This window comes from Lissotriton vulgaris, unplaced genomic scaffold (genome assembly GCF_964263255.1).
Source record: "Lissotriton vulgaris unplaced genomic scaffold, aLisVul1.2 SCAFFOLD_2602, whole genome shotgun sequence".
Lineage (NCBI taxonomy): Eukaryota > Metazoa > Chordata > Amphibia > Caudata > Salamandridae > Lissotriton > Lissotriton vulgaris.
In genome coordinates this window covers 239,941-267,438 of record NW_028253772.1, presented here as the reverse complement: position 1 = coordinate 267,438, position 27,498 = coordinate 239,941, and the positions used below count along the sequence as shown (strand labels likewise).

The following is a 27,498-nucleotide window of genomic DNA, read 5'->3' as shown; positions in this document are numbered from 1 at the left end:
ACATTACTCCGGATGAAAGGGGCATTCCATGGGGGTTGTTGTGGATGTTCCCATGCAACATCCATGCAACTTGACACATTCCTAGATTTACAATGTTTTGAAAAGCTGGGAATGCGTCAGAATCCTATGCCTCACTAGGGAAGGGGTAGGAGTGGGGCAAGAGGAGAAATACTTCTATTTCTCCTCGTTCTTTTCCCTTTCTATGCATGCTGTATTCTACAGCATGCATAGAAAGAGAACATGCCATCACTGATTGTTTTTGGGCTTCCTGCACAAAAACAATCATCCCCACAATGCAGGCATCCCTGAAAAATTACACAAGGGTGCCTGCGCTGGCACATGGCAGCCAATAGTGTGCTAGCGTAGGGTAAAGCACACGCTTGCATTGCATTGTTGTCAACACAATGCATCCATATGCTTTGAAAATTATGCAGCTCTGCGTAGCAAAATGGCTTGCGGTGCGACGCTGTGTCATTTTCTTGTAAATGAGGGGCATATTGACCACCCCTAAATTCATGCAGCAAATTAACTATGCCTAAGTGCTTTAAAAGTGTAGAAATCAACACGAAACTCGCCACTCTTTGCAAATCGTATACCACTTAAAGGCTCATAATTACCAGTTTGAACTTAATAAATTAATATTATTTTTGGAAATTACTGTTTCAAAACAAAAAGTTTTTATTTATTTCGGTCTCTTCAAGAAGTAAACTATTTACATACATTTGTTTGCATAACATTTCCCTTCGAGTTGGAAGAACAATGCTATACCTTTTTAAAAATGGTAAAATTCTGTTCTAATTTATTTACATTTTTTTGTGTAAGACTTGACTTGCATTTAATGGGCGAACAAAATGACATTGGTACGAAGAAAGGCTGTTGCTACTGGATATGCTTCAAGAGAAGGTGCATGGAGTGCAATGTTTTTGGAAAAATCGAGTATGTTTCAATAATCCCACTGTGTGAGAACTGTACAGATGAACTAGAATTTATGTGCACCTCATAAGTGACTCAATTGAATTTGCACTATTTGGATACACATGCACCTAGCAATTTCTTGATTTGGTTCCAAGAATGACATTCATTATATCCAAGTAAGGTGCTAGCAAGGATTCTTAAAACCTTGTACTTTGCATACCGTTCACAATATTAAAGAATTAAAAATATGGGTAAATAAATTCATAAACGAGAAGACTACATGGTGCCCATTTAACCATGTGCCAAATATATATTTTAAAACTGATACCTCTATTATTGAAGCTAAGAAATTGAAATGGCAAGCTAGTCATTGTTGACTAGGACATGACAACTACAATTAGATATTCAAAAGCTGCCGTCTGTAATAACAGTATAAACAATTTTAGAACATGCACTGGTGTGTGTTTTACATGGAAAACAGACGCCAGAATTGACATACACTACATAACATGGCATCTGCTTCACTTAGGATTTACAATGAGAAGACTTCAAATCTGTGTATCCTTCCGCCGAGGTACCACAAGGTGAAATACATGGACAGTAGGAACATGTGGTAACTTGATACATTTGAACCAAGGAGCACTTTGCTAGACTGGCTGCTGAGGTATCCATATTTCTGGGGCCCTGTGGTGTCTCTCTGTATATAAAGGACCTTATATTCATTGTGTCAATCAAATGATGTTGGAGGTTCCAGACTGTTCGGTGCTTAAACTAATGTTCCCAAGTCAGGCAATGAGCCAGGGACCAGGCACTTTACTCCGGAAGCACCAGGTGAGGGGGAGGACAAAGGTGCACTTTTCTCCTCCACATCTTTGAAAACTTTGGTGTATCGGACGGCTGGAAACGGTTTAATTTCTCAGGATTATTGGATGCCATGTGTGAAAAATCACGGATTATGTCCTGGTAGGTCTCGTCACTTGGCTGTCCATATAGTCCTTCAAATTCCCGCATCTCCTCATTCATTCTTGCCACTCGCAACAGGGTTACAATATCAGCATTTTCAGCTTCAAGTGCAATAGTCAAGGGGCATTTTCCTTCTTCATCTTTGGTGTGCTGATTTGCCCCACGCTTCAGAAATAAGCAGACTTGCCCGGTGTGCCCTAAAACAGTTGCATGATGCAGCGGTCTTCTGCCATGCAGGTCCATGTGATTAACATTGGCACCATTCTGCAGCAGGAACTCACAAGTGACCAAAGAGCCCCCATGCACAGCCTGAATGAGGGGTGTTGCGTTGTTTTCCTCTGCATTCACCCAGTTAACATCTGCTCCATGTGCCAATGCTTCTGCCATATCAGGAAGGCTTTTCTCATGCGCAGCTCGATAAAGGCTCAGCCCTGGATGAATCTTTTTTGAATCCTGAAATACTGAAGCATCTCGCTTCTCGACTTCTAGGACTGGTTGATGCAAACTGTTTGAGGATACAATAGAGGCAAGAAGTTCTCGAATGCCTTCTGAACTGAAGTGGAATACACTGTCGTTGCTTTTCACTGAACTTCTGGCAGATGTTGAGAAGAGATCCTGTGATGCTAGGGACTTCTCAGAACCACTGAGGTCTTCGTTCTTGCACTGGGAATAAGGCCTTTTCTGTCCATCAGGAGGGTGTGAAGCAACGCAGTCCTGGTTCACAAACCTCTTTTCCATGTACTTTGCTCTGATATATGCCTCCTTTTCCACTCTTGGACTTTCATTGTCTGGCTTCTTTACTCCAAGGGTTTTCAATTTAGCTTCATATATTCGATTAATAACTTGATTTCCCAGTTCACACATCAGCTTTAGTACTTCAGGCTCCCATGTATCTAACTTTAATGACCTTACTTTTGAAATGTGCACACCAAGGCTACTGTGTATCCCAGAACACTCAATGCACAGGATGATTCCAAGGTTGATGCTGGCCCATTGCGGATCCGCCAGACCACAATCGCAGCAGACCGAGTTTCCAGTGGTACACTGGATCCGCTGTAAGGCACTTTCACCTTGAACTGATTTTTCTTCCACCTTGCTGCCAGAGTCCAGACTTCCTGTGGAAGGTGGAGATTTCTTATCCAGCTTCTCCGTCTCATCACTCTTTTCTCTATATGCTGCAGCAATGCCAGTTTGGACAGCTTTAATCCATGCCTGTCGCAGCTTTTCTGAGTCAGCCTGTAGCATGCGGCTCTTTGTTGTTGTGACTACTTCAAAGCAGAAACGTCTTTCTATGTCTTCAAAGTGTTTAACTGTGCAGAGCCGTAAATCTTCGACAACCACTGTGGGGTTCTCCTTCATTTTTTTCTGATATATCAGTTGGTTGTTTTGTATTGAGAACCAGCGCCTGTTCCACGTTTTAAAGGCATTAGTGGCCCTTTTAAAGAGATATCCTTCCACTACAATGCCATTAGCAGTATCAACATTGTATTGAAGTCCGAGATCATCGTTGGGGAAATCCTCCTGCTGAATAGTGGAGTGTTTTTGTTCCATGTCCCTCTTCTGCTTTGCTGCATCCACATCAAGCCGATCCAGCTGTGAACCAAGCTCTTCCATGTGCGGTTCAAGTTCACTGAAGAGATCGTAGCCCTGGTGGAAGAAGCCGAGATGTGCCTTCATGAAGGATAACATCGATTTTAAAATTTCAGTCCTCCGCCTTGACTGAAGAACATTGATTTGAAGGACGTTGTCCAAAGCTATGTGCTGGAAGCACTTTCTTTTTGCGATTAAGGTGTTTGTTGCCTCCTCCACCTCGTGCAGTTTTGTTCTTTGAACTTGGGCATGTTTAACTAGAGCATTTTCTTTTTCTTTGCTGACCTTATCAAACTGCTTCTTTGCATCTTTGAATTTTCGAAGATCGTCCTGAATAAATATCTGGAGCTGTGTTTGAATGGATCTCTGAGCTTCATCAAACAGGATTGTGTGATAATTGATCATTTCTTGGAAGCAGTCTGAAAACTTGGTCAAGCTAGACTCAATCACCACATCCTTGCTCGAATACTGTGCCAGGTCCCGCATGCCATTCATAAATTGCTTGTTGGCAGCACAAAAGGCCTTGCCTGCATCAATCATGCCACTACATAGCTTAACAAGCTTATCAAGTTTCACTTCCAGTCCCGTCACATCACCTTCAACCTCCTTCAAAGCGGCTCTGAATCGGGGAGAGTCCTTCAAGCAATCCTCGAAATCAACGGCCCCCTTCATGCTGGCGCCTCGGCCCCTCCCGGGTGATCAAGGTGAGGGCAGGAATAAGGAGGCAGCAGCGGATAAGGGTGTCTGAGCACAGCAGTTGAAGTCTGTCACTCTTCAGCCTGCTTCACCGCTGCGCAGCTCTCAGCCCTCAGCGCTTCCTCCACTTCTGAACACGGTCCCTTCTGGCAGACACTCCAGTCTCTTAGATACACACATAGACATAGACAATGGACAACAATGCAAGAGTCTGAGCGTCATAGACACAGAATATAGAATCAGATTGTGGTCCTCAGCAGGGTTCCACCAATGTATTTGCATTTTCAGCAACAAGGCAATTTATCATTGGAGGTAGTGGTCTTTAATAATTTTTCTGTACATAGGCAAACCTGTTTTTTCCATTGTCTGGTCACAAAGGTCCATTTTAAAGGAAGGTTTCTGCAAGCACAGATACTCCTGCTCCCCAGAGTCTTTGCCAATAAGGGATACCTGTCTGCTAAACTACTATACTATTGAACGTGTTACAGATTATTAGCACCTCACAGATGCCTTAATTAGGACTGTGGATTCTGTAAAACAAGATGTTTATAATGTCCGAAAATCAATAGATCAATACAGCTCTTGATTGACAGTTTTTACTTTAGGGACATTTATTTTTTTCTTTCACACTGGCTCCATCCGGGGGCCTTGGAAAGAGAAACCATTAAGAGTGAGTGAGGTCTGCAGTCAGCAGGTATGGGTCCATGGCCACGTTTTGTACATGAGGAACAGCAGTATAGACTAATACATCACCAGAGAACATCACATTAAATTCAAAGGAACACATAAGCACACATCTTAATTGTATCCAGGCCCAGCTCCAGGAATTTTTATTAGGATGGGCCAAGTGTGCATTTGGGTGGGCCACGGCGGGCCAGATTTGTCACTTATATGTCTTTGCAGGCCTGCTTCAGGGCCCTCCTTTATCTCTCCTAAGTCTTACAAGGAAGGGCCAGTAAAGCTCATTATTTTCCTTTCAAATCTCTCTCTAAATGTTCTCACTCTCAAAAAGTTTTCTTTTTCATGTAATGTCCCCTTGATGGAAAGAGAATGTTTCTGATGTTAGAGTATCAGGCAAGTGACACTTCTCGGGCTCTCCCTCATGACCTCCTCCTTGGATCCCTTACTGCCACCCTCCTCCAGCGCCCCTCATCTCTCCGTAGCCCCCCCTATTGATCTCTTCCTCAGATTCCCTCACTGCCACTGTCCACCAGCGCCCCTCATCTCTACATAGCACCCTATTGACCTCCTCCTCAGACTTCCTCACTAAAACCCTCTTCCAGTGCCCCTCATCTCTCCGTAGCCACTCTCTCTTATGCATTTCATTTGTTGTATATCTCTACTCATATTAGTGTAGGGTGTCACAGTACTTTACATCACACACACATTATACAGAGACAAACGATCAGGCAAGTATGTAAATCAGTCTACAGGGAATGTCACATAAGCCAATGAAGATTACAAGGTGTAGGAATCACATGTCATCCATACTGGTGGGCAGTATATTTTAAGAGCGTCTGGAGAAGCACAATGTAGTAATGGATCTCTTAGTTAAATGTAAGAAAATGAACTAGAGATCCAATTAGCATATTGTAAATTAAAGTTAGGGGTTTTATTTGAGAAGGAGAGAGAAAACCCACGACTACATATGTCGAGGTCTGAGGCAATATTCCACGGAACGTAACCATTCCAGAACACATCAAATGAGAATAAGAACTTAACACATAAAACATTCTTTAGAGATATAGTGTCATCAAATATGAATATTACTTACATTCTACACATCCCCCATTTTATATTGGAAAATGAAAAACACTATACAAACCAATAATACAGCAAATAAAGAAAAACAAATAATCAAAATGTAAAATGCAAATCATAACAACAATCAATAGATATTGATGGAGCAAGGATTCGCATGTAATTTGACTTGCTTGTTATCAGCCCTCTCGACATAACGTTAATGTATTAATCAACATGTTTGTTTTATTAACATCGCATTTCACATAAAGATTTGGGTATCCAGAAGAAGCTTGCATATGTGTTTTACTAACGATAATCTGCTTGCACTAAAAAGGCTGCTGCTACGTGGGATTTTCTACTGCGCATGCGTCTGTGATACTCATGTGACATGATGTATCTTTCGCTTGGAGGGAAACTTTCGCTTCTGCGCACTAGAATTAAAATTGCTTCTTTGTATAACCGCATGCATGAAGCTTGCACTGCTGCTTTTGCTAAGATGTTCATTCTGCCAAATTTCTAATGCAATAGTTCATATAAAATAATGGGAATAAAGTAGAGACAAGTGGTATACAGTGCATTCATTTATTTCTCTGTTCTAAAATTGTTTCTTTTCTTTTCCTGCATGTATCGTATTTTGGGCCTGGGATGTGCTGTAACTCCATCTTGAAAACCCACACTGCACAAGTGTTGAAATTCACCCACGTCTACAAGCTATGGCATTGAACCACTGCCAACATCAGAAGGAACTCTGAAAATCGTGAGAAGCTAACCCTTTACCTCTGTCGGAGGAAGCTATAATATACAAAGTTATTACAATGTATTTACTAATAGAACATTCATTGTCCGGTGGAATAAAGATGTCATGAGAAAAATAAAATGATGGGCGGGAACGTTAATTTAAATATGAGATGCAGAAAGTTTCTTTTGCTATGGTGTGATGACCTCTCCTCATTCCTTGTCCAATCAAAATTTGGGATCCTTACACTTCTAACATTGAGGGGTGGTACACTGACCTGAAAATAGTATAACTAGGGTAGGCCTAGCTAGTTCATTTGTCCGACTTGTCCGAATAGCTGACCTGTCACTGACCCAACGCACTCAATAGGTTATCAAGACCAGAGCTGCTGCAAAGCACTCTGTCAGAAGATTCGCTGACCCAATCGGGATCAGGGAAGCTGAGGTGCTGGAGAAGCACTTTGTCGGTGAATTCGATAACCCAATCAGGGTTCTGGCTGTTAGCTGCAGAGAGGGAGTAGCGCAGGCATTGCAACTGAATTGCGGGTGCCGGTCTTAACCTTTGGTGATCCTGTCATGATCCAAATCTGGTTTTCCCTGTCCTGATTCTGATCTGCACCTGCTGGCCTACTGGCAACTGCAACTTTTGGGGATTTCTGTCCTTAACTGACCCGTGGCCAGGGTTGGTCTTCACGCCATTCTAGGTAAATATAAATCTGTGTGGGTTTGTCATTGTATTTTTGTTCCTACTCTTTACCCTCCCTAACGTGAAGCTTTGATTATATATATATATATATATATATATATATATATATATATATTCAGTCTTGCCAAACGTGTACGATTTGAAGATGGCGCTGACACCATGAATCTGAATCCAAACTCGTTTATTCGATCAGTGTCTGCTTAGACGCGTTTCGGCGTTGCCGCCTTGTTCACTACATCTGCACCTACATGAAGCGCATACATATATACACACACAAAGCCATGGGCGTGTCTATCAATTAGCATACAGGTTAAATCCAGATGTTGCCATGGTTACATTGTGGCAAACCCTGTATTTGAAAAGTCTTTTTTCAGTTTTCACACTTATGGCGAGCATTATATCAGAAATATTTTTCAAACATATTATAAATTCCCAGAATCACCAAAACATGTGTTTAAAATAATATTCACAACCTTTTCATCATGTAGCATGTTAGTATTCACAGCTAACATAAAGGTAACTTAAAAAGCATTTTCTGGAATTTCCGTGAGAAAATAATAATTTAGCACACTTTGCTACGATTTCCCCGTGCTCTTGCCATGGATGTTCCTAATAAAAGGTCCTGTCCTAGTAGGCCATCTGGTTTGCCTGTATCCCATTCTCTTACAGACTTCCCAACCATGTCAGCGTACATGTTCGGAGATAAACCAGATTGGTCTGAATGAGCCGCGCCATGCCGCAGACCAGGGGTGCCGCTATGTGAGTACTTTGCGAGTGTAGCAATTCATGTGTTTGAATGCCTATTGATGCTGCTCGTGATATCTCGGCTGAGGCTTCTGCATTGCTGCCCAAGTGGGCTTAACGGCTCGCCTATTGTTCCGTGGCAGTTACAAACATTACCGTAGGTCACTGGACGTTGTGTGGATCACTACTGTTAACCTTAATACAGTAAAGCCTAATTGTATGAACCATGCCACATCTGGAGTTAGGGGTGGAGTATTGCGCGTGTACCTATTAAGAACAACCATCCAATTCGTACTTCTCTGAGTAGAGTGAGTGGTTGGGGGGATACGTAAAACAAAGTGTCTAAGTGTGTTGTAGGGTATAAAAGGATAATAAGTGCTGTGTACTCAGGCATAGTCCTATGTCTGAGATGTGCTCTTGTGTGCCCATGTGTAACCCGTGAATCGTGTAGTAGGTGAACTGCAGACGTTATTCGAATGGTACTCGGGGGAAAGGAATGCAAAACATATGTGTGAATATCTACTAGTTATAAGTGGACACTTAAGGCTTCGTCCGCATTCAGGCCGAATGGGATCTTAGAGTTCAAAAGTATAATGTACCTTGACTCTAGGCGGCGTAGCGCTAATGGGCGGTTGCCTCCCCTCATGTTTTTCGGAATGCTATCAATAACAAAATATTGGATGTTTTTAGCATTACCTTTGTGGGTCTCATGTATGTGTCTGGCTACAGGGTACGTTGGATCATTATTGGCGATTGCTCGCAAATGCTGTAAGATCCGTACGTGTGCTGGATGAATGGTGGAGCCTACATATTTCTTACCACAGGAGCATGCTAGCACATATATTGCGAAGTCTGTCTTGCATGTGAATGCGTCCCTTAAAACATAAGGTTTGATCCTGAACGGGACTTGAACTTTAGTGGTGTTCACACCGTGGGTGCAGGCTTTACATTTTGAACACTTTTTGAAGCCCCTTTGGGAATCTAGCCAATTTTTGGTCTTTTTGAGTGCTGGCGCATTACAGACCAGTTCTTCCCTCATAGATTTTGCCTTTCTGAATGTTATTAAAGGACTAGTGCCCACTGATTCACCTATGCTTGTGTCTCCCCGAACCAGGGGCCAGTGTCTTCTCAGGATTTTACGTAGGTTACTGTGGTATCTGTTGTAACCAGTTATTAATCTGGGAGGGTCTTTACTGTTGGGATCTGTTGTTATTTTTGTCGTTGTCACTGGGAAAATTAGATCTTTCCTATTTTTCCCTCTGCATTTATCTTCGGCCCTTTGGCAAGTGCTGTTAGTGTACCCTCTCTTCCTGAGTCTTTTAAACAACTCTTGTTTGGCACTGGAGAGTCCTTCATTAGTGCTACAGTTCCGTGTCATTCTCAGGCACTCAGCATAGGGAATTGACTGTTTTAATGGTGTGGGGTGGAAGCTGTGCGCATGTAGAAGGGCATTTCCTGCGGTAGGCTTTCTATATGTACGTGTCTGTATTTTGTTGTCTTGTACATACAATTCTAGGTCAAGGAATTGGATATTAACAGCGTTTGTGTTACATGTAAACTTTAGGTTCAATACATTTTCATTCAGAGCCAGTGCAAATCTTTCTGCTTCTTCAACACTACCTTGCCATAGAATAAAAATGTCATTGATGTACCTTTTGTACATCACCACATTGTTTAGCATGGTGTCTTTGTGCTGGACTTTCAGGACCTGCTCCTCCCACCAGCCCATGTGTAGATTTGCATAGCTGGGGGAGAAGCACGTACCCATGGCTGATCCCTGGAGCTGTTTATAATGAAGTCTGTCAAAGATAAATGTGTTATTTGTCAGACACCACTCAGCCATTTCCAACAACATTTGTGTGTGGTGATATAGTTCAATGGGTCTGATTCCAAGGTATATATATATATATGTTCCTTTTCTTACCTTCCCTTTGATAAATGCTCAAAACGTTGTGATTACATAGCATGTTTCCTTTTCTTACCTTCACTTATTGCTAAATGTTTAGTATAATATATCTTTTGCATAGTTATACATTAACCCCTTCGCTGCGGCGGCAATTCCGCTGCAGCGCTAGGGGGGGGGGCCGAGCGGCGCTCACATGCTTATGACGGAGCGGTTCCGTCATGGCCCGCCCGCTCAATGGAACGTCCAGCGCAGGCGCGGAATTCACGCCGCGCAGGCGCGCCGAGCGGGCCATGACGGAACAGCACCGTCATGAGCACAGCTCAACCGATGCTCGTGACGCAGCGGTTCCGTCACGAGCATGGAAGGAGTTAATTCTGATTTTCATTATTGAGACTCATTTGGTGTTTAATTTTTGGATCATGATCATTTAACACATTTAGATAAAGAGTTTAAACTTCCAGAGTCTGTGGGTATTATATGAGTGCAAATGCCATTTTTTTCCTATTATGCTAACTCCCTGACCCAATAGTTTACGGGTACCAGCAACAAGGATTGGTAAGTCAATGGTATAGGACCTAGTAAATAAAATAGACTGGTAGTAGAGCGAAGGTTACCTGGTTAAGTTATAGGTTATTGATTATGGGCCCAGGTGAGTATTATAGTCGGGTGACCTGTGCGCTCTATCAGTATATTCTTGGACAGGGCAGACATGGGCTTGCTTATGGCTACTGATGAGGGACAGGAGGAAGAAAAGGACCCCACTCCCTGACCTTCTCTCACAGAACCCTGATGATCGTTCAGTTGATGGTGTAGCCTTGGCAGGCAGCCTCACTGAACAGCAACAGACTGATTGCAGGAAGGTCCTCAATCAGTACAAACGTATGTTTTTACTGACTCCAAGTCAGACTACCTGGTGTACACATGAGGTGGACACATGTGAAGGTCTGCCTGTTACAAATAAGATGTATAGGCAACCTGTTCATGTCAGGGACTGTATCAGGACTAAAGTCCAGAAGATGTTGGAATGGGAGTGATTGAGCCCTCAGATAGCCCTTGGGCTAGTCCAGTAGTCTTAGTGCCAAAACCTCACACCCAGGGTGGTAAGAGAGAGATGAGGTTCTGTGTTGACTACAGGTGACTCAATGCAGTCACTAGGGCTGATGCTCATCCAATTCCAAAGGCAGACGAACTTATTGACACTTTGTCCCCTGACAAATTCTTCAGTACATTTGACCTGACAGCTGGTTGCTGGACATCAGATTAGCGGAGGAAGATAAACCAAAAACAGAATTCTCAACCACTAGCGGGCATTACCAATTTGTGGTGATGCCTTTTGGATTGAAGAATGCACCTGTCACATTTCAAAGGCTGGTTTCTCACAGGTCAGGAAGCCTTTGGTGCTACTTATCTAGATGATATTGCTGTATTTAGCTCCACCTGGGAGGATCACCTGGTCCACCTTAGAAATGTTCTGGAGGCCCTGCAAAAGGCAGGCCTCGCTATCAAGGCCACCAAGTGCCAGAATGGGCAGAATAACGTTGTGTACCTGGACCACATTGTGGGTGGAGGCCAGGTTCAACCATTGCAGAGCAAAAGTCAAACTATATTGGAATGGGGTGCTCCAACTACCCAGCCTCAGGTTAGATCTTTCTTGGGCCTGACTGGGTAATACAGGAGGTTTGTCAAAGGATTTGGTTCCATAGTGACCCTTTTAATGAATTCTTTCTAAAGAATGCCTGAGAAAGTTCAGGGGACAGTTAGCTGTCAAAAGGCATTCGATGACCTGAAGCAGGCCATGTGCACTGCTTCCATTCTGCAAAGTCCTGACTATTCCAAACAATTCATTGTTCAAACTGATGCATCTGAGTTGGGGGTAGGGGCTGTGTTATCACAACTTAATAAAGAGGGTCAGGATCAGCCAGTAGCTTTTATAAGCAGAAGGCTGATCCCCAGAGAGAAATGTTGGTCAGCTATTGAAAGGGAAGCCTTTGCTGTGGTTTGGGCTCTGAAGAAGCTGAGGCCATCCTTGTTTGGCACTCACTTCATTGTTCAGATAGACCATAAGTCGCTATTATGGCTAAAACAGATGAAGGGTATTGACTATACCGTGGAACATAGACCTGTGAGTAACCATGACAATGCATATGGACTCTCCAAATATTTCCACTTAGAACATGAAGAATCAACTGGTCAAGGTTAGTTTAATGTCATTATGTTTGGGGGATTATGTAGGAAGGTTGGATCTGCTTCCTATGATTAGCCCCACTTTTTGCTGATGTACCTCTGTTTTTGATTAGTCTGGCTGGGATCCTGCTATCCAGGACCACAGTCTATCTGCTTTCACCCTTAAATTGTTGCATATGTACTTAAGGTACACTCCGGATTGGATACTGAGGTACCCTTAGCAGTTCCTGTATATGGTAAACCATGTACTCAGGGCATAGGTACCCCAGAGTCCTCCCATGGGCTGCAGCATGTATTATGCCACTCCTGAGAGGCATTAAAAATTACACAACAGGCCTGCTGCAGCAGACAGTGTAAGATGGTGCTTGCGCCACTTACTGAGATATAGGTTCCATATATCTATCTAAATCGCTACACTTCAAAAGCTATCAGTCATCCCTATGGCAGGCCTTATCAATCCTGAGGGCAGGGTGCAGGGTTTTATGTGAGAAGGTGCCCCTGCATGAGCAGAGCCCCTCTGCTGCCTTCAAAGATCATTTCTGTGGGTTGTCTGTGATGCAGCCAAACATATTTTTAAGTGCATTATAACCTCGCTGTAAATGCTAAATTTAAAACGGCTGCTTGGAAACATGTTGTGTTTGGTGTCAAACACCTTGGAATCATACCTCCACACCAGTAACTGGTGTGGGAGGTATGATTCCACCTTTCTAGAACCAATACTGTGGGTCACCGGTCTATCCGGTACCAGCTTTCACAACCTGGGCAGCACAAAATGGATGCTGCTAGCCACAGACACGATTCCGCTCTCCTGCTGCTGCACCAAGCTCGAGCAGAGGAGGGCATGACAATAGGCATCCTGTCACAGGGAGGTGTGACCACCTTCCAGATAGGATTTAGGTTAAAGGGGCTGGGGGGGTACACTCTGATAGTGCCAGAAGGTCTGCACTGGGGGCACAATTGGTGCCCCTGTGCATAGTCTAGCTCAAACCAGTTCTAGGAGGCATTGGCCCATGCTCTGGTGCAAAACTGGAAAAAGGACATAGGTGTAGCCCCCCCTCTGCCCTGCCCCTACCCTGGGAGGGGCCACAGAATCCGTCCAACCCCTTCCTATGGCTATAAAGTAGGTTACCTGACTACAGGAATTTCGATTTTACCTGGATACAATTCTGCTAAGAAGACACTAAGTACGTTGAATGCCTGCAAATTGATTGTACGACTGAAGAATCTCCCTTGGAGTAAAGGAGTTACTCCCCTGCAGCAGCAGGCACCTAAACACATTTGACTGGTTTGCTTCTCCAGAGCTCCTGTGGACTCCGAACATTTGTGCAACACAGGAGATGGGTTCCAGAAGGTCCATGAGGGAGATCTGACCACTCAGCGAATCTGAGACCAGTATCCCTTGTGTGGGCCGTTCAATCCGAACCCCTGTGCTCCACGCATAATTGCAAGTGCATATGCTTTTTGGTGATCCCTGAGCCTGTGCATTGAGCTCGTGTAGTCCTGACCATGATTAGGATTTGCTCCGAAGATATCCAACCTCCACTCACCGAGTGCTCTGTGCGCTGGTGCTTTGTAAACTTGCTTGAGGTCTCTTCGCGAACCCTGGTCCATTGGCCTGTGGGTCCTGGCGAGGGTCACCTTGTTTGTTCTTGGGCTTACCTGGTTGCTCCAGACGTGCCCTGACTCTCCATTGCTTGGAGAGTCCCCTGGAACTTTCTGGTTCACACTGTAAGCTGTTTCCTCTGACCACGTGGGTTGCATTTGCCAATGCTTTTTGGTGTTCCAGCTGGACATCGACCCCTCAGCACTCGACATCCTACATTGGACAGCTCACCTCCAGATCCTGTTGATCCTTGACATCTCCTCGTCCCCGTGTCTGCAGAGTCAAGCATTCCTTCTTCGCACCTGAAGCACCCAACATCGACTACTGAGCCCCTGGTCATTTGCCGTGGCCCAGACTCTGGCCCCTCTGCTTTCAGGTTCGTCTCGCCTTCAATCTAGGCTTGGATTCCACCTGACACTCTTCACCTTCCTGGCAGAAGTACTTCTTTGCATCTCTCCGATGGAAACAACGAAGGTTTCCGATACCACTTGACTCCTATGCACCCAGCTCCTCTGGGATAGGTAACAAGGGTTTAGGCCTTAGAACCTCCTATGTTCCAAAGGGTTTGCTTGAAGTCCGCATAGAAGTGTCCTTGAACTCTAACTATCCAACTGCGACTTTCCCATAGAGTTGTTCGGAGCACGCTGTTGGGTTTCCTCACTGAACACGTCCTCCGTGGGTTCCCTGTGTCACTCCTCTGGGTAGTTCTTTGGGGTCCCAGTGATTCTACGTGTCTAGGCACAGTGTATAATGAAGTCGTAATTGTTATACAATTTTTTTAGTATATGGTTCGGTCTCCCCCGGAGCCTGTTGTGTATTTTACTACTTACGAATGTTCTATTGATACAGTATTGTGTGCTTTATGTTCTAATCTTGTGTAGAAATTAATAGAGATAGTTATATTAATAAATACATAGTTTTATATAACTACTGTGTGGTTCTCCTTTCATTTAGTCATTCAGGAGGTGATATTCTGAGAAAACAAGCTGCTTTATATCCCTTGAAGATTAAGCCTGAAGGCTGCTCTCCACAGCTAACTCTAGGATAACTTTCTAAAGGTTATCTTTGGACTTATACATCATAAGGGTCGTGTGGCCTGGTACAAGGTGCCCAATTTAACTAGCAGATAAACAGACAGATATGTTGGATTGGCATCCCAGAGGTACCAGTAGCATTTTGTTGAGTTGACATTTTAATCGCTGATAGTCAATTTAAGCTCCCTTCAGTGACCATGGGTTATAATGGAGAAATAATCTGTTTTTGCTTCAGAAAAAGGAACATCTTTAAATTCAGGAACTGCTAAAATGATTTTGGGCTTTGACTGGACACATTCAATCTCATTTTCAAGTTAATACCAAAAATGTAAAAAAATAGTGCAAATGTTTTTTTCATCCAAGTTTTGCGCTGTGGGCCCATTACATTATGGTACCTTGAAAATATTGTACATGTGAAACTGTTTATAAGAGGTATTACAACGTAAAATATATTTTGAAAAAAATGTTTTTGTGCATTATTTCTCGTTATGTGCACTGAAGTGGTACCTTAGGGATATTGTGTAGGAAATACTGTGCAGCATGGTCAAATCAACAGCGGGTTGGGCCCTTCCATCGTTGTGCTCTCATGGCCTACAACCCTGTACCTTTGTATTTCAACTTCCCAGTTCATTCACCTTTGTGTTCTCTTGGTCCTTAGTCACACAGCTCTCCCTCAAACCACACACCTCTCTTTCCCTCATTGCTCTGTGAACACACCACCACCCTGCTTGTTACTACACACGTGCACCTTCATGTCCTACACACATATCTGACTCCACCCTGTCACATGCATACATCTCACCCTCATTGACACATACATGTTCTTCAGCTTCTCAATGTCCCCTTGCTTTTCAACACATGTGAATTCCATGGGTACTGCCAATGAGCACACCCCTCTCTATCGTGTGTTCTCAACACACAAACGCGAACAAATAAATACTGACATATGCACACACCCCCTCCATAAAGGTGCATTCACACTCCTCTCCAATCAGTGACACACGCTCAGCCTATTTCAAGCACTGCGACTCACACAAATATATGTGCCTTACACACAAATACCCCTCACTATCACATATGCATACATTCCCGCCAATATCACAAGACATACATACCTTCTCCCCCTCATTGGTGCATCAATTCACACTTTCAAGGGCACTCAGCCGTTGTCATTCCTCTCTTCTCCATTTAACCCGTTTAACCCCGTAGTCTTTCTTCATTTAAACAACAGAGGCTGCAGTGCAGTCGTTTTAACCTTCTAATATTCAAGGAGAGGTGACAAAACTGTAGGAGACAGGCACGCTAAGAATGACAGTTGGAACTCTCAGAACTCGAAAGTGATTCAAATCCTACCAGCAGTGGCAGAACGTGCGTCCATACTACTTTCATTCATTCATTCATCAAACACTGTGGCAAGGAAACATCAAGTCAGCCAATGCATTTTTCTACGTTATTAGGCTGGCACTGCTCTGAGAGAAGAGATAACCATAAGGGTGTGAGAAGTAGAATAGGGGCCATGGTTACCCCTTGCACCACTGAATGATGTTTGTGCTTTTTATCAGTTCTAATATTGCTACATTTAGGAAGAACTGCTGAGTATTATAGCAACCCACTGGTAATGTGAATAATTATTTTTTATGTTCACAGTTCAGCATTATTATTGTTCCCTGCCTCAGGAAGATTGTACTTTCTCACTCTGACCGGTTCCTGCATTTTCTTTATATTGACAGGGACAGTGCTTTCATAAAATGGCACTATAGGAATGGAGCTTCTGGGTGGCGGAGCCAAATTACTGATAGAAGGAAGGATGCAATTTTACGGTAAAAGTGGAGGGCATTAGCTCAAAAACTTTCCTGAGGGCCTCATTTACTAAATGTTCATGCACAGCAGCATAGCAAGTATTCCTGCAGTGCTGCTATGAGTCAAAATAAAAGGGCAGAAATGCATTGTATCTACAAGATGCGGCACATTCCTGTCCCTCTCTCTGGCGCTAGTGCACAAACAGCAGCCATACACCAACTTAGACACCCTGACACCATGGTGGAAGGGTGCCTGTGTTGTAGGGATGATTGTTTATGTGCAAGAAGGGACACCTCCCTGCATATAAAAAATCATTAAAGGCGAGTTGGTCCTCTATGTTTGCTGCAGAATGCAACACACATAGAAAGAGCAACAAACGAGGAGAAACAAAAGTATTTCTCCTCTTTGTGCCACTTATGCTCCGCGCCTGGAGAGTCATAGCATTCCCAGGTTTACAACATTTTGTCAATCTGTGAATGTGTCAGGTTCCATGATGTTGCTTGGGAACACCCGCAGCAGCACCCATGGAACACCCTTTTCACTCAGAGTAATGAGTAAAATGGTCCTATATTGACAAGGTCATGAAAAGTCATGCAGGGTGACTTTATGCAGCCTTGTAAATATGGGCAGGCACTCTGCACCACTCGTGCTTCTAAAATAGTGGTACACCGGCAGACAATGGGCTTATAAATGAGTCCCTATGTTTCCTGGAGTGAGTGCTAAAAAATCCTTGTATCCTTCCTGCATTCAGCCTGTGATGCCCACTTAGCTTGGCCACTGTGTACATGGTGCGTAATCCTACATGCACATGTGCACAAAGGTGTCTGTGGCAGTAGGGTTTTTTGTGTGAGTGGAGCCAAATGTGGTGAATACCACATTTGGCTTGATCATAGGTTCTTCATGTACAATTGTTTTTTTATAAAACTGGGACGAATATTCTTTACTTGCAAAACTTTCTTTCCTAAAAGGGAAGACACATGATTAAGATTTCAATGTAGAATCCACGAGAGTACACAAGACACTGCAAACATAGGGCCTCATTTACAAGGACATTGCGCCACTGGTGCGTCACTTTTTTTTAACACAACGGGGGCACAGTGTTCCTGCCCATATATACAAGCCACGTAAAGTTACACAGTGTGTTTTTTCATGACCTTGTAAATATGAGTTCCTTTCACACATTACTCCGGATGAAAGGGGCATTCCATGGGTGTTGTTGTGGATGTTCCCATGCAACATCCATGCAACTTGACACATTCCTAGATTTACAATGTTTTGAAAAGCTGGGAATGCGTCAGAATCCTATGCCTCACTAGGGAAGGGGTAGGAGTGGGGCAAGAGGAGAAATACTTCTATTTCTCCTCATTCTTTTCTCTTTCTATGCATGCTGTATTCTACAGCATGCATAGAAAGAGAACATGTCATCACTGATTGTTTTTGGGCTTCCTGCACAAAAACAATCATCCCCACAATGCAGGCATCCCTGAAAAATGACACAAGGGTGCCTGCGCTGGCACATGGCAGCCAATTGTGTGCTAGCGTAGGGTAAAGCACACACATGCATTGCATTGTTGTCAACACAATGCATCCATATGCTTTGAAAATTATGCAGCTCTGCGTAGCAAACTGGCTTGCGGTGCGACGCTGTCTCATTTTCTTGTAAATGAGGGGCATATTGACCACTCCCAAATTCATGCAGCGAATTAACTATGCCTAAGTGCTTTAAAAGTGTAGAAATCAACAAGAAACTCGCCACTTTTTGCAAATCGTATACCACTTAAAGGCTCATAATTACCAGTTTGAACTTAATAAATTAATATTCTTTTTGGAAATTACTGTTTCAAAACAAAAAGTTTTTATTTATTTCGGTCTCTTCAAGAAGTAAACTATTTACATACATTTGTTTGCATAACATTTCCCTTCGAGTTGGAAGAACATTGCTATACCTTTTTAAAAATGGTAAAATTCTGTTCTAATTTATTTACATTTTTTTGTGTAAGACTTGACTTGCATTTAATGGGCGAACAAAATGACATTGGTACGAAGAAAGGCTGTTACTACTGGATATGCTTCAAGAGAAGGTGCATGGAGTGCAATGTTTTTGGAAAAATCGAGTACGTTTCAATAATCCCACTGTGTGAGCACTGTACAGATGAACTAGAATGTATGTGCACCTCATAAGTGACTCAATTGAATTTGCACTATTTGGATACACATGCACCTAGCAATTTCTTGATTTGGTTCCAAGAATTACATTCATTATATCCAAGTAAGGTGCTAGCAAGGATTCTGAAAACCTCGTACTTTGCATACCGTTCACAATATTAAAGAATTAAAAATATGGGTAAATAAATTCATAAACGAGAATGCTACATGGTGCCCATTTAACCATGTGCCAAATGTATATTTTAAAACTGATACCTCTATTATTGAAGCTAAGAAATTGAAATGGCAAGCTAGTCATTGTTGACTAGGACATGAAAACTACAATTAGATATTCAAAAGCTGCCATCGTGAATAACAGTATAAACAATTTTAGAACATGCACTGGTGTGTGTTTTACATGGAAAACAGACTCCAGAATTGACATACACTACATAGCATGGCATCTGCTTCACTTAGGATTTACAATGAGAAGACTTCAAATCTGTGTATCCTTCCGCCGAGGTACCACAAGGTGAAATAGATGGACAGTAGGAACATGTGGTAACTTGATACAATTGAACCAAGGAGCACTTTGCTAGACTGGCTGCTGAGGTATCCATATTTCTGGGGCCCTGTGGTGTCTTTCTGTATATAAAGGACCCTATATTCATTGTGTCAATCAAATGCTGTTGGAGGTTCCAGACTGTTCGGTGCTTAAACTAATGTTCCCAAGTCAGGCAATGAGCCAGGGACCAGGCACTTTACTCCGGAAGCACCAGGTGTGGGTGAGGACAAGGGTGCACTTTTCTCCTCCACATCTTTGAAAACTTTGGTGTATCGGACGTCTGGAAACGGTTTAATTTCTCAGGATTATTGGATGCCATGTGTGAAAAATCACGGATTATGTCCTGGTAGGTCTCGTCACCCGGCTGTCCATATAGTCCTTCAGATTCCCGCATCTCCTCATTCATTCTTGCCACTCGCAACAGGGTTACAATATCAGCATTTGCAGCTTCAAGTGCAATAGTCAAGGGGCATTTTCCTTCTTCATCTTTGGTGTGCTGATTTGCCTCACGCTTCAGAAATAAGCAGACTTGCCCGGTGTGCCCTAAAACAGTTGCATGATGCAGGGGTCCTCTGCCATGCAGGTCCATGTGATTAACATTGGCACCATTCTGCAGCAGGAATTCACAAGTGACCAAAGAGCCCCCATGCACAGCCTGAATGAGGGGTGTTGCGTTGTTTTCCTCTGCATTCACCCAGTTAACATCTGCTCCATGTGCCAATGCTTTTGCCATATCAGGAAGGCTTTTCTCATGCGCAGCTCGATAAAGGCGCAGCCCTGGATGAAACTTTTTCGAATCCTGAAATACTGAAGAATCCGGCTTCTCGACTTCTAGGACTGGTTGATGCAAACGGTTTGAGGATACAATAGAGGCAAGAAGTTCTCGAATGCCTTCTGAACTGAAGTGGAATACACTGTTGTTGCTTTTCACTGAACTTCTGGCAGATGTTGAGAAGTGATCCTGTGATGCTAGGGACTTCTCAGAACCACTGAGGTCTTCGTTCTTGCACTGGGAATAAGGCCTTTTCTGTCCATCAGGAGGGTGTGAAGCAACGCAGTCCTGGTTCACAAACCTCTTTTCCATGTACTTTGCTCTGATATATGCCTCCTTTTCCACTCTTGGACTTTCATTGTCTGGCTTCTTTACTCCAAGGGTTTTCAATTTAGCTTCATATATTCGATTAATAACTTGATTTCCCAGTTCACACATCACCTTTAGTACTTCAGGCTCCCATGTATCTAACGTTAATGACCTTACTTTTGAAATGTGCACACCAAGGCTACTGTGTATCCCAGAACACTCAATGCACAGGATGATTCCAAGGTTGATGCTGGCCCATTGCGGATCCACCAGACCACAATCGCAGCAGACCGAGTTTCCAGCGGTACACTGGATCCGCTGTAAGGCACTTTCACCTTGAACTGATTTTTCTTCCACCTTGCTGCCAGAGTCCAGACTTCCTGTGGAAGGTGGAGATTTCTTATCCAGCTTCTCCGTCTCATCACTCTTTTCTCTATATGCTGCAGCAATGCCGGTTTGGACAGCTTTAATCCATGCCTGTCGCAGCTTTTCTGAGTCAGCCTGCAGCATGCAGCTCTTTGATGGTGTGACTACTTCAAAGCAGAAACGTCTTTCTATGTCTTCAAAGTGTTTAACTGTGCCGAGCCGTAAATCTTCAACAACCACTGTGGGGTTCTCCTTCATTTTTTTCTGATATATCAGTTGGTTGTTTTGTATTGAGAACCAGCGCCTGTTCCACGTTTTAAAGGCATTAGTGGCCCTTTTAAAGAGATATCCTTCCACTACAATGCCATTAGCAGTATCAACATTGTATTGAAGTCCGAGATCATCGTTGGTGAAATCCTCCTGCTGAATAGTAGAGTGTTTTTGTTCCATGTCCCTCTTCTGCTTTGCTGCATCCACAGCAAGCCGATCCAGCTGTGAACCAAGCTCTTCCATGTGCGGTTCAAGTTCACTGAAGAGATCGTAGCCCTGGTGGAAGAAGCCGAGATGTGCCTTCATGAAGGACAACATCGATTTTAAAATTTCAGTCCTCCGCCTTGACTGAAGAACATTGATTTGAAGGACGTTGTCCAAAGCTATGTGCTGGAAGCACTTTCTTTTTGCGATTAAGGTGTTTGTTGCCTCCTCCACCTCGTGCAGTTTTGTTCTTTGAACTTGGGCATGTTTAACTAGAGCATTTTCTTTTTCTTTGCTGACCTTATCAAACTGCTTCTTTGCATCTTTGAATTTTCGAAGATCGTCCTGAATAAATATCTGGAGCTGTGTTTGAATGGATCTCTGAGCTTCGTCAAACAGGATTGTGTGATAATTGATCATTTCTTGGAGGCAGTCTGAATACTTGGTCAAGCTAGACTCAATCACCACATCCTTGCTCGAATACTGTGCTAGGTCCCTCATGCCATTCATAAATTGCTTGTTGGCAGCACAAAAGGCCTTGCCTGCATCAATCATGCCACTACATAGCTTAACAAGCTTATCAAGTTTCACTTCCAGTCCTGTCACATCACCTTCAACCTCCTTCAAAGCGGCTCTGAATCGGGGAGAGTCCTTCAAGCAATCCTCGAAATCAACGGCCCCCTTCATGCTGTCGCCTCAGCCCCTCCCGGGCGATCAAGGTGAGGGCAGGAATAAGGAGGCAGCAGCGGATAAGGGTGTCTGAGCACAGCAGTTGAAGTCTGTCTATCTTCAGCCTGCTTCACCGCTGCGCAGCTCTCAGCCCTCGGCGCTTCCTCCACTTCTGAACACGGTCCCTTCTGGCAGACACTCCAGTCTCCTAGATACACACATAGACATAGACAATGGACAACAATGCAAGAGTCTGAGCGTCATAGACACAGAATATAGAATCAGATTGTGGTCCTCAGCAGGGTTCCACCAATGTATTTGCATTTTCAGCAACAAGGCAATTTATCATTGGAGGTAGTGGTCTTTAATAATTTTTCTGTACATAGGCAAACCTGTTTTTTCCATTGTCTGGTCACAAAGGTCCATTTTAAAGGAAGGTTTCTGCAAGCACAGATACTCCTGCTCCCCAGAGTCTTTGCCAATAAGGGATACCTGTCTGCTAAACTACTATACTATTGAACGTGTTACAGATTATTAGCACCTCACAGATGCCTTAATTAGGACTGTGGATTCTGTAAAACAAGATGTTTATAATGTCCGAAAATCAATAGATCAATACAGCTCTTGATTGACAGTTTTTACTTTAGGGACATTTATTTTTTTCTTTCACACTGGCTCCATCCGGGGGCCTTGGAAAGAGAAACCATTAAGAGTGAGTGAGGTCTGCAGTCAGCAGGTATGGGTCCATGGCCACGTTTTGTACATGAGGAACAGCAGTATAGACTAATACATCACCAGAGAACATCACATTAAATTCAAAGGAACACATAAGCACACATCTTAATTGTATCCAGGCCCAGCTCCAGGAATTTTTATTAGGGTGGGCCAAGTGTGCATTTGGGTGGGCCACGGCGGGCCAGATTTGTCACTTATATGTCTTTGCAGGCCTGCATCAGGGCCCTCCTTTATCTCTCCTAAGTCTTACAAGGAAGGGCCAGTAAAGCTCATTATTTTCCTTTCAAATCTCTCTCTAAATGTTCTCACTCTCAAAAAGTTTTCTTTTTCATGTAATGTCCCCTTGATGGAAAGAGAATGTTTCTGATGTTAGAGTATCAGGCAAGTGACACTTCTCGGGCTCTCCCTCATGACCTCCTCCTTGGATCCCTTCACTGCCATCCTCCTTCAGCGCCCCTCATCTCTCCGTAGCCCCCCCTATTGATCTCTTCCTCAGATTCCCTCACTGCCACTGTCCACCAGCGCCCCTCATCTCTCCGTAGCACCCTATTGACCTCCTCCTCAGACTTCCTCACTAAAACCCTCTTCCAGTGCCCCTCATCTCTCCGTAGCCAATCTCTCTTATGCATTTCATTTGTTGTATATCTCTACTCATATTAGTGTAGGGTGTCACAGTACTTTACATCACACACACATTATACAGAGACAAACGATCAGGCAAGTATGTAAATCAGTCTACAGGGAATGTCACATAAGCCAATGAAGATTACAAGGTGTAGGAATCACATGTCATCCATACTGGTGGGCAGTATATTTTAAGAGCGTCTGGAGAAGCACAATGTAGTAATGGATCTCTTAGTTAAATGTAAGAAAATGAACTAGAGATCCAATTAGCATATTGTAAATTAAAGTTAGGGGTTTTATTTGAGAAGGAGAGAGAAAACCCACGACTACATATGTCGAGGCTGAGGCAATATTCCACGGAACGTAACCATTCCAGAACACATCAAATGAGAATAAGAACTTAACACATAAAACATTCTTCAGAGATATAGTGTCATCAAATATGAATATTACTTACATTCTACACATCCCCCATTTTATATTGGAAAATGAAAAACACTATACAAACCAATAATACAGCAAATAAAGAAAAACAAATAATCAAAATGTAAAATGCAAATCATAACAACAATCAATAGATATTAATGGAGCAAGGATTCGCATGTAATTTGACTTGCTTGTTATCAGCCCTCTCGACATAACGTTAATGTATTAATCAACATGTTTGTTTTATTAACATCGCATTTCACATAAAGATTTGGGTATCCAGAAGAAGCTTGCATATGTGTTTTACTAACGATAATCTGCTTGCACTAAAAAGGCTGCTGCTACGTGGGATTTTCTACTCCGCATGCGTCTGTGATACTCATGTGACATGATGTATCTTTCGCTTGGAGGGAAACTTTCGCTTCTGCGCACTAGAATTAAAATGGCTTCTTTGTATAACCGCATGCATGAAGCTTGCACTGCTGCTTTTGCTAAGATGTTCATTCTGCCAAATTTCTAATGCAATAGTTCATATAAAATAATGGGAATAAAGTAGAGACAAGTGGTATACAGTGCATTCATTTATTTCTCTGTTCTAAAATTGTTTCTTTTCTTTTCCTGCATGTATCGTATTTTGGGCCTGGGATGTGCTGTAACTCCATCTTGAAAACCCACACTGCACAAGTGTTGAAATTCACCCACGTCTACAAGCTATGGCATTGAACCACTGCCAACATCAGAAGGAACTCTGAAAATCGTGAGAAGCTAACCCTTTACCTCTGTCAGAGGAAGCTATAATATACAAAGTTATTACAATGTATTTACTAATAGAACATTCATTGTCCGGTGGAATAAAGATGTCATGAGAAAAATAAAATGATGGGCGGGAACGTTAATTTAAATATGAGATGCAGAAAGTTTCTTTTGCTATGGTGTGATGACCTCTCCTCATTCCTTGTACAATCAAAATTGGGGATCCTTACACTTCTAACATTGAGGGGTGGTACACTGACCTGAAAATAGTATAACTAGGGTAGGCCTAGCTAGTTCATTTGTCCGACTTGTCCGAATAGCTGACCTGTCACTGACCCAACGCACTCAATAGGTGATCAAGACCAGAGCTGCTGCAAAGCACTCTGTCAGAAGATTCGCTGACCCAATCGGGATCAGGGAAGCTGAGGTGCTGGAGAAGCACTTTGTCGGTGAATTCGATAACCCAATCAGGGTTCTGGCTGTTAGCTGCAGAGAGGGAGTAGCGCAGGCATTGCAACTGAATTGCGGGTGCCGGTCTTAACCTTTGGTGGTCCTGTCCTGATCCAAATCTGGTTTTCCCTGTCCTGATTCTGATCTGCACCTGCTGGCCTACTGGCAACTGCAACTTTTGGGGATTTCTGTCCTTAACTGACCCGTGGCCAGGGTTGGTCTTCACGCCATTCTAGGTAAATATAAATCTGTGTGGGTTTGTCATTGTATTTTTGTTCCTACTCTTTACCCTCCCTAACGTGAAGCTTTGATTTTATATATATATATATATATATATATATATATATATATATATATATATGTTCCTTTTCTTACCTTCCCTTTGATAAATGCTCAAAACGTTGTGATTACATAGCATGTTTCCTTTTCTTACCTTCACTTATTGCTAAATGTTTAGTATAATATATCTTTTGCATAGGTATACATTAACCCCTTCGCTGCGGCTGCAATTCCGCTGCAGCGCTAGGGGGGGGGGGGGGCCGAGCGGCACTCACATGCTTATGACGGAGCGGTTCCGTCATGGCCCCGCCCGCTCAATGGAACGTCCAGCGCAGGCGCGGATTCACGCCGCGCAGGCGCGCCGAGCGGGCCATGACGGAACAGCACCGTCATGAGCACAGCTCAACCGATGCTCGTGACGGAGCGGTTCCGTCACGAGCATGGAAGGAGTTTATTCTGATTTTCATTATTGAGACTCATTTGGTGTTTAATTTTTGGATCATGATCATTTAACACATTTAGATAAAGAGTTTAAACTTCCAGAGTCTGTGGGTATTATATGAGTGCAAATGCCATTTTTTTCCTATTATGCTAACTCCCTGACCCAATAGTTTACGGGTACCAGCAACAAGGATTGGTAAGTCAATGGTATAGGACCTAGTAAATAAAATAGACTGGTAGTAGAGCGAAGGTTACCTGGTTAAGTTATAGGTTATTGATTATGGGCCCAGGTGAGTATTATAGTCGGGTGACCTGTGCGCTCTATCAGTATATTCTTGGACAGGGCAGACATGGGCTTGCTTATGGCTACTGATGAGGGACAGGAGGAAGAGAAGGACCCCACTCCCTGACCTTCTCTCACAGAACCCTGATGATCGTTCAGTTGATGGTGTAGCCTTGGCAGGCAGCCTCACTGAACAGCAACAGACTGATTGCAGGAAGGTCCTCAATCAGTACAGACGTATGTTTTTACTGACTCCAAGTCAGACTACCTGGTGTACACATGAGGTGGACACATGTGAAGGTCTGCCTGTTACAAATAAGATTTATAGGCAACCTGTTCATGTCAGGGACTGTATCAGGACTAAAGTCCAGAAGATGTTGGAATGGGAGTGATTGAGCCCTCAGATAGCCCTTGGGCTAGTCCAGTAGTCTTAGTACCAAAACCTCACACCCAGGGTGGTAAGAGAGAGATGAGGTTCTGTGTTGACTACAGGTGACTCAATGCAGTCACTAGGGCTGATGCTCATCCAATTCCAAAGGCAGACAAACTTATTGGCACTTTGTCCCCTGACAAATTCTTCAGTACATTTGACCTGACAGCTGGTTGCTGGACATCAGATTAGCGGAGGAAGATAAACCAAAAACAGAATTCTCAACCACTAGCGGGCATTACCAATTTGTGGTGATGCCTTTTGGATTGAAGAATGCACCTGTCACATTTCAAAGGCTGGTTTCTCACAGGTCAGGAAGCCTTTGGTGCTACTTATCTAGATGATATTGCTGTATTTAGCTCCACCTGGGAGGATCACCCGGTCCACCTTAGAAATGTTCTGGAGGCCCTGCAAAAGGCAGGCCTCGCTATCAAGGCCACCAAGTACCAGAATGGGCAGAATAACGTTGTGTACCTGGACCACCTTGTGGGTGGAGGCCAGGTTCAACCATTGCAGAGCAAAAGTCAAACTATATTGGAATGGGGTGCTCCAACTACCCAGCCTCAGGTTAGATCATTCTTGGGCCTGACTGGGTAATACAGGAGGTTTGTCAAAGGATATGGTTCCATAGTGACCCTTTTAATGAATTCTTTCTAAAGAATGCCTGAGAAAGTTCAGGGGACAGTTAGCTGTCAAAAGGCATTCGATGACCTGAAGCAGGCCATGTGCACTGCTTCCATTCTGCAAAGTCCTGACTATTCCAAACAATTCATTGTTCAAACTGATGCATCTGAGTTGGGGGTAGGGGCTGTGTTATCACAACTTAATAAAGAGGGTCAGGATCAGCCAGTAGCTTTTATAAGCAGAAGGCTGATCCCCAGAGAGAAATGTTGGTCAGCTATTGAAAGGGAAGCCTTTGCTGTGGTTTGGGCTCTGAAGAAGCTGAGGCCATCCTTGTTTGGCCCTCACTTCATTGTTCAGATAGACCATAAGTCGCTATTATGGCTAAAACAGATGAAGGGTATTGACTATACCGTGGAACATAGACCTGTGAGTAACCATGACAATGCATATGGACTCTCCAAATATTTCCACTTAGAACATGAAGACTCAACTGGTCAAGGTTAGTTTAATGTCATTATGTTTGGGGGATTATGT

General features: G+C 43.4%; 2 pseudogenes; both read right to left on the bottom strand.

The window, feature by feature from the left end:
- Window positions 1–1,728: 1,728 nt before the first annotated feature.
- Window positions 1,729–4,140, bottom strand: LOC147660766 (arf-GAP with coiled-coil, ANK repeat and PH domain-containing protein 2 pseudogene; annotated as a pseudogene).
- A 15,385-nt stretch (window positions 4,141–19,525) lies between these two features.
- LOC147660765 (arf-GAP with coiled-coil, ANK repeat and PH domain-containing protein 2 pseudogene) lies at window positions 19,526–21,937 on the bottom strand (annotated as a pseudogene).
- Window positions 21,938–27,498: the final 5,561 nt, after the last annotated feature.